The sequence below is a fragment of the Felis catus genome, chromosome C2, assembly GCF_018350175.1.
Source record: "Felis catus isolate Fca126 chromosome C2, F.catus_Fca126_mat1.0, whole genome shotgun sequence".
NCBI lineage: Eukaryota > Metazoa > Chordata > Mammalia > Carnivora > Felidae > Felis > Felis catus.
Genome location: NC_058376.1, coordinates 137269376 through 137277571, shown reverse-complemented (window position 1 = coordinate 137277571; position 8196 = coordinate 137269376).

Below are 8196 nucleotides of genomic sequence, written 5' to 3'. Positions count from 1 at the left end.
CCAGTGAAATATGACTGATAGTTTCTACCCAGAAATGACACATGGTTACTAAGATCTAATACATGATATGCATGAAATTTTCCTTTTTCCATGGTACCATAGAAGCACCTCTCATACTAGAAGCTCCAAAAGCATGGATCCTCAAGTGACTACAACATGCAGACAGACCCCCATCAATCCAGGTTGAAAGATATTATAAACAGTAAATAAACATTTTTGTGTAAAGCAATTGAGGTTTTGGAAATGTCTGTACAGCAACATAATCTGGCCTATTAAGAAGAACATAATGTCCCTTCACATGACAGAAAGAAATAGGTATTGCCTATATAACACGGCCAGTGACTGATGGGACTATAATTCAAACCCAAGTTTATTTGATCAAGGCCCCATGTCATTTTTGCTTTACCATGTTATGTTGCAAGCTGAAGAGTTTTCCACCTCCTCAATGTCTGAAGACCACACATACATTTAGAGCTAGAAGAGACATAGCATCGACACTCAGAATTCTGGAGACATTTCTTTCAGGTGAGCAGTTATACTACAGGATATTATATTTTTAAAGCAGTTAAATGGATAGCATGTTAATTGCTGTCATTTAGGTCTCCACTGAATTATAATGACAGAGTTGAATTTCTCTGGTAGAGATTCTTCATCAGATATCATGATAACTAGCCAGAGAAAAGTGTTTCAGTAACTTAACACAAGCATCATACTGACTAATTCAGGAGAGGTTTCAGATCATTAATTAAACTTAAAAATTAGAGTCCCCATCTTCCAGGGGAAGAAGATGAAGTAGGAGGATCCTGAACTGACCTTGTGACAAGAACACACCCAGATAACAGCTCCGTTATGTGACTGTGAAAACAACCTGAAGGCTGGTAGAACAGACCTATAGTTAGAGAGGCCACATTGAAAAGGGCAAGAGGGGCAGAGATGTGATTAGGAACCAAACACTCTGCATGACTAACTACAAAGGATATCACAAGCATGGGGAAATGAGGATCAGACCCCATGCCAGGCACCTCTACAACTGGGGATACACACTATGGATGAGTCCCCATTAATATATGGCTTTGAAAACCAGAGGAACTTAACTCTGAGAGCTTTATAAATCAGTGGGCTTTACTCTAGGATAGCATGAGGGCAACAGGAAATTGAGTCTCTGCCCTTAAGGAGCCAGAGTACTAAATAACTTGGCTTGAAACATAGCCTAGAAACAACAGTTTGAAAAACTCATGGGGTATACATGAAGAAGATTTATTGAATAATCTTAGAATGTGTGCCAGAAAGTAAGGGATGTACAGATTTCTCTGGGAGCAAAAGTGCTTGTGGACATCATTCCTCTTCCCCTCCTCCAGTGTAGATAGTTGGATGTTCGTGGAAGCAACTTCTAGCCCTTTCCAACTACCTCACTAGCACCATGGCTCACCCCGTTGACCCCTATGAACTCACCCAACGTGCTTGGCTCTGCACATGTCCCTCCAAAGTAGCTTGTGCCCTGCCACAACTAGCAGGAAGCCCTGGCAAGGACTACCACCACTCCAAAGTGACTGCTACCTTGGGGAGGCAGGGAAGATAAAACCACACATGAATGCACTCACAGTTCAGCTGCCCAGCCCCTTAGCTGGCTGTGCAGGGAGGATGCTCTGCCTTTTGGTGTGCCTACGCTTGTGGTAGAGAGGCTAACTGAGACAGCTACACTAAATGCTGTCCTCATCCACCTATGTGCCTGTGGTGGCACAGACAGGTCTCTCAACAGCATGGAGAGCAAACCTTGCCCATGTGCCACAAGAGTCATTACAGCCAACTGGAGTAAAGGCAATCAGAGCTCAGCCACAACAAGCAGATATCTACAGCCCACAGAGAGAACATCCCTGGAGCACCTGGTTCTCATGACCAAGGGGATTGCACTATAGGACACCGCAGAACCTCTTCTATACAAGGCCACTGCTTTCAAAACCAAGAGATGTAGCTGACTGACCTAATGCATATGAAACACACCCAGACAGTTATAAAAAAAAAAAAAAAAAAAAAGAAAGAAAAAACATGAAGAGACAGAGAAATAAGTCCTAAATTAAGGAACAAGACAAAAATCACAATCAACAAGCTAAATGAAACAGAGATAAGCAATATGTCCGATAAAGAATTTAATTATGGGGTCCCTGGTTGGCTCAGTCAGTTAAGCATCCCACTCTTGGTTTTGGTTCAGGTCACAGTCTCATGGTTCATGGATTCAAGCCCCATGTCGGGCTCTATGCTGATGGCATGGAGCCTGCTTGCGATTCTCTTACCCCCTCTCTCTTTCTGCCTCTCCCCTGTTCTCTCCCTCTCTCTCTCAAAATGAATAAATAAACAAAAGAATTCAATGTACTGGTCATAAAGATACTCATTGGACTTGCAAAAAAGAGTGGACCATCTCAGTGAGAATTTCAACAAAGCTCCAGAAAATATTAAAAAGAACTAGTCAGAGTTGAAGAATTTAATAACAAAATAAAAATACCCTAAAAGGGATTAACAGCAGATTAGAGGATGCAGAAGAATGGATCAGTGATCTGGAAGGCAGAGTAATGGAAATCAACTAAGCTGAACAGCGTAAAGAAAAAAGAATAAAAAATGGGAATAGTTAAGGAAACTATACACCCTCATCAAGCATAAGAACATTCTATTCTCAGGATAGGGAATCCAGAAGGAGGAGAGAGAGAAAGGGGGCAGAAAACTTACTTGAGGAAATAATAGCTGAAAACTTCTTCAATCTGGGAGGAAAACAGACATTCAGATTCAGGAATCACAGAAAGCCCTCAACAAGATAAACCAAAGGAGGTCCACACTAAGACATATCATCATTAAAACAGAAAAAATTCAGGCACCTGGGTGGCTCAGTTGGTTAAATGTCCGGCACTTGATTTCAGCTCAGGTCATATCTCACAATTTGTGAGACTGAGCCCCATGTCATGCTCTGTGCTGACAGCATGGAGTCTGCTTGAGATATTCATTCTCTCTCTCTCTCTCTGCCCCTTCCTTTCTCATGTTATCTCTGTCTCTGTCTCAAAATAAATACAGAAGCATTTCAAAAATACAATAAAATAAAATGGAAAAATGTAAATGATAAAGAGAAAATTTTAAGAGCAGCAAGAGAAAACAGTTGCATACAAGGGAAACACCATAAGGCTGTGAGCTGATTTTTCAGCATAAACTGCAGGCCAGAAGAAAATAGTATGAAATATTCAAAATGTTGAAAGAAAAAAAACTTCTAACCAAGAATACTCTACAAGACAAGGTTATGATTCAGAATAGGAGATATAAAAATTTTCCCAAGCAAAAATTAAAGAACTTCATAACTACTAAACCGGCTTTACAAGAAATGATAAAAATAATTTTTTAGTGGAAAGAAAAGACATAATCAGGAGTAAAAAATTGTGAAAAGTAAAAATTTCATAGGAAAAAAACCCAAACATATAGCAAAGGTAGTAGATTAACCACTTTTAAATCCAGTATAAAAGTTAAAACACAAAAGTAGTAAAATCAATTATATCCGCCAAAATTAGTCAAGGGATACACAAAATAAAAAGATGTAAAATATTACATCATATACATAAACTGGAGGGGAAGGAAAAAATTAGTGCTTTTGGAATGTGTTCAAAGTGACTATTAATTTAATATAGACTGCTATATATAAATTGTTTTCTATAAACCTAATAGTAACCACAAATAAAAACATATAACAGATACACAAAAAAATGAAGAAAAAGGAATCCAAGCGTAGAACTAAAGTAAGCCATCAAACCACAAGAGACCAAGAGAAGAAGAAAGGAACAAAGAAAAATTAAAAAAAAAAACAAAAATCAAAACCAAAAACCAAAACCAGAAAACAAAGAATTGGCAATAGGTACATACCTATCAATAATTACGTTAAATGTAAATGGACTACATGCTTCAATCAAAAGATACAAGGTAAGTGGATGAATTAAAAAACAAACAAACAAACAAACAAAACAAGACCTATCTACATGCTGCCTAAAACACTCACTTCAGACTTCAGGATACATACACATTTCACAGACTGAAAGAGAAGGGATGAAAAAATGTATATCATACAAATGGAGAGAAAAAAAAAGCCAGGGTAGCAAAGGGTAGGAAAATATTTATATCAAAATAGACTTTAAAACAAAAACTGTAGCAAGAAACAAAGAAGAGCACTACATAATGATAAAATAATTAATTCAATAGGTCAATGAAGAAATCAAAGAGGAAATAAAACAATACATTCAGACAAATTAAAATGGAAAAACTGCACAAAATCTTTGGGATGCAGCAGAAGCAGATCTAAGAGAGAAGTTTATATTATACAGGCCTACCACAAGAAACAAGAAAAATCTCAAATAACCTAACTACATTCCTAAAGAAACTAGAAAGGAACAACAAAGCCCAGAGCTACTAGAAGGAAAGAAATGATGAAGATTAGAGTGGAAATACATCAAATTGAAACAAAAAAAAATCCAATGAAACCAAGAGTTTCTTAAAAAAATAAAATTGATAAATCTTTAGCCAGTCTCATTAAGAAAAAGAGAGAGGACTCAAAATCAGCAATGAAGGAAAAGACAACAACTGACACCACAGAAATACAAAGATTATAAGAGAATATTAAGATAAATTATATGCCAACAAATTGGAAAACCCAGAAGAAATGGATAAATTCCTAGAAACATATAGCCATTCAAAATAGAATCAAGAATAAATAGAAAATTTGAACAGACCCCTTACTGGTAACAAAATTGAATTGATAATCAAAAAACTCCCAACTAACAAAAGCCTACACCAAATATTATAAGAAGAGTTAATACCTATTTTTCTCAAACTGTTCCAGAAAAATAGAAGAGGAAGGAAACTTCCAAAGTCATTCTACTAGGCTGGCGTTACCCTAATTCCAAAATCAGACATTACCAGAAAAAAAGCTACAAATCAATATGTCTGATGAACATGAATGCAAAAATCCTCAACAAAATATTATCAAATCAAATCCAACAATATATTAAAGAAATCATTCATCATGGAGTGCCTGGCTGGCTCAGTGGGTAAAGCACATGACTCTTGATCTCAGGGTCATGAGTTCAAGCCCCACATTGGGTATAGAACTTACTTTAAAAAAATAAAATCATTCACCATGACCAATTCCTGGGATCCAAGTGTGGTTCAATATTCACAAATGGATCAATGTGATACATCATATCAATAAAATAAAGGATAAAAACCCTATGACCCTTTCAATAGATGCAGAAAAAGCATTTGACAAAATAAAATATTTATACAAGATAAAAATCCTCAACAAAGTGGGTTCAGAGGGAACACACCTCAACATAATAAGAACCTTAAATTAAAAACCCACAGCAAACATCATAGTCAATGGAGAAAAATCAAGACTCTTTCCCCAAGCTGAGGAACAAGACAAAGATGTCAACTATGACCACTTTTGTTCACCATATTACTAGAAGTGCTAGTCACAGCATTCAGACAACAAAAAGAAAGAAAAGATATCTGAATCAGCAAGGAAGAAATAAACCTGTCAATATTTGCAGATGACATGATACTATATACAGAAAATACTAAAGATTCCATCAAAAAACAATTAGAACTGATAAATGAATTCAGTAAATCCCAGGATACAAAATCAAATAAAAAATTCCATTGCCTTTCTATACATCAATAATGAAGCAGCAGAAAGAGAAATTAAGAAACGAAACACATTTAAACTTGCACCCAAAATAATAAAATACCTAGGAAGAAACTTAACCAAAGAGGTCAAAGACCTGTACTCTGAAAACTATAAAACATTGATGAAAGAAATTGAAGATTCATAAAGAAATTGATGAAAAAATGGAAAGACATTCCATGCTCATGGGTTGGAAAAAGAAATATTGTTACAATGTCTACACTACCCAAAGCAATCTACAGATTTAATGCAATCCTTTGGAAATACCAATAGCGTTTTTCACAGAAGTAGAACACACAACCCTAAAATTTGTATGCAACAACCAAAGAATCCGAATCACCAGAACAATCTTGAAAAAGAAAAACAAAACTGGAAGGATCACGATTCTGGACTTCCAATTATATTACAAAGCCATAGTAATCAAAACATTATGGTACTGCCACAGAAATAGACATGGATCAATGGAACAGAACAGAAAGCTCAGAAATAAACCCATGATTATATGGTTAATCTTCAACAAAGGAGGCCAGTATATGCAGTGGGAAAAAGACAGTCTCTTCAGTAAATGCTGCTGGGAAAACTGGACAGCAATATGCAAAAGAAGGAAACTGGACTACTTTTTTATAGTACACAAAAAACCAATAAACACAAAATGGATTAAGGACCTAAATGTGAGACCTGAAACCACAAAAATCCTTGTTCAAAGCATAGGAAGTTTTTCTCTGACATTAGTTGTAGCAACATCTTTCTAGATCTATCTCATGAGACAAAGGAAACAGAAGCAAAAATAAACTACTTCTGCACAACATTGGAAACAACCAACAAAACTACAATACAACCTACTGAATGGGAGAAGGTATTTGCAAATGACTTACTTGATAAAGGGTTAGTATCCAAAATACATAAAGAATTTATAGAACTCAACACCAAAAAAAAAAAAACACAACAAAAAATCATAATCCAATAAAAAAATGAGAAGACATGAACAGACATCTGGCCAACAGACACATGAAAAGATGCTCAACATCACTTATCAGGGAAATGCAAATCAAAACCACGATATCACCTCACACCTGTCAGAATGGCTAAAATCAACAACACAAGAAACAACAGGTGTTGGTGAGGATGCGGAGAAAGCAGAAGCCTCTTGCACTGTTGGTGGGAATGCAAACTGGTACAGCCACTTTGGAAAACAGTATAGAGATTCCTCAAAAAGTTAAAAATAGAACTACACTATGATCCAGCAATCACACTACTAGGTATTTACCCAAAGAATATGAAAACACTAATTCAAAAGGATACATGCACCAATATGTTTATTGCATAATTATTTACAAGAGCCAAACTATAGAAGCAACCCAAACATTCACCAATTATGGATGGGTAAAGAAGATGTGGTACATATACACAGTGGAATATCATTCAGCCATAAAAAAAAAAAGAATGAAATCTTGTCCTTTGCAAGAACATGGATGGATCTAGAGAGTATAATGCCAACTGAAATAAACCCATCACAGAAACATAAATGCCTTATGATTTCATTCATATATGGAATTTAAGAAACAAATGAACAAAGGGAAAAAAAGAGAGAAACCAAAAAACAGACTGAATTATAGAGAACAAACTCATGGTTACCAGAGGGGAGGTGGGAGGGGGATGGGTGAAACAGATGAAGGAGATTAAGAGTATATATATCTCTGGATCACTGAGTAATAAATGGAACTGCTGAATTACTATAATATACTCCTGAACCCAAAATAACACTGTATATTAACTACACTGGAATTATAATTTTTTAAATTCATGGAAATGCATCTCATAGGGAATACAGTCAGTAATATCCTAATAACTTATGGTGACAGACGGTGGCTATACTTTTTGGTGAGCACTGAGCAATGTACAGAATTGTCTAACACGTTGTACACATGAAACTAATACAACATTTTATACCAATTATACTTCAATAAAAAATGCTCTAAAAATTAAATTGGAGTCTTGTTTTTCCATATAAGCAACATAACTTCCATGACCAGATGTAATATTCCTCTATTTGTTCTTTGTTGCTGTGGCTCATGAACACAGCTCTGCTTATCACCATGAACCATGTATGTTATTATCCACAGCATCATGATAGATGCTGGTCCTGTCCTCAGGTAGTTCTCAATCTAAGTGTAGCAGTAAGACAACTGTTGGGCCCCCATCTGCCTTTTCACAGTCAAATTTCAACCTTGCACTACTGAGGTACAACTCTCATCTGAATTCCAGGCCATCTCATGGCAAGCAATATTTCTTTTTCACCCCAATCTAAACTGTCTACAAGACCATCTGTTTCTACAACAGAGTCCAAGCCAGCTTTAGAGACATATTTTAAAAATCTGCTTATTCTTGTGTGAAAGACCTATTCTATATTTTCATCTCTACTAGGCTTCACAAATTTCCAATCTTACGGCCTTTTCTCATGAAGACATTTTAATATGATCCCTACTCAC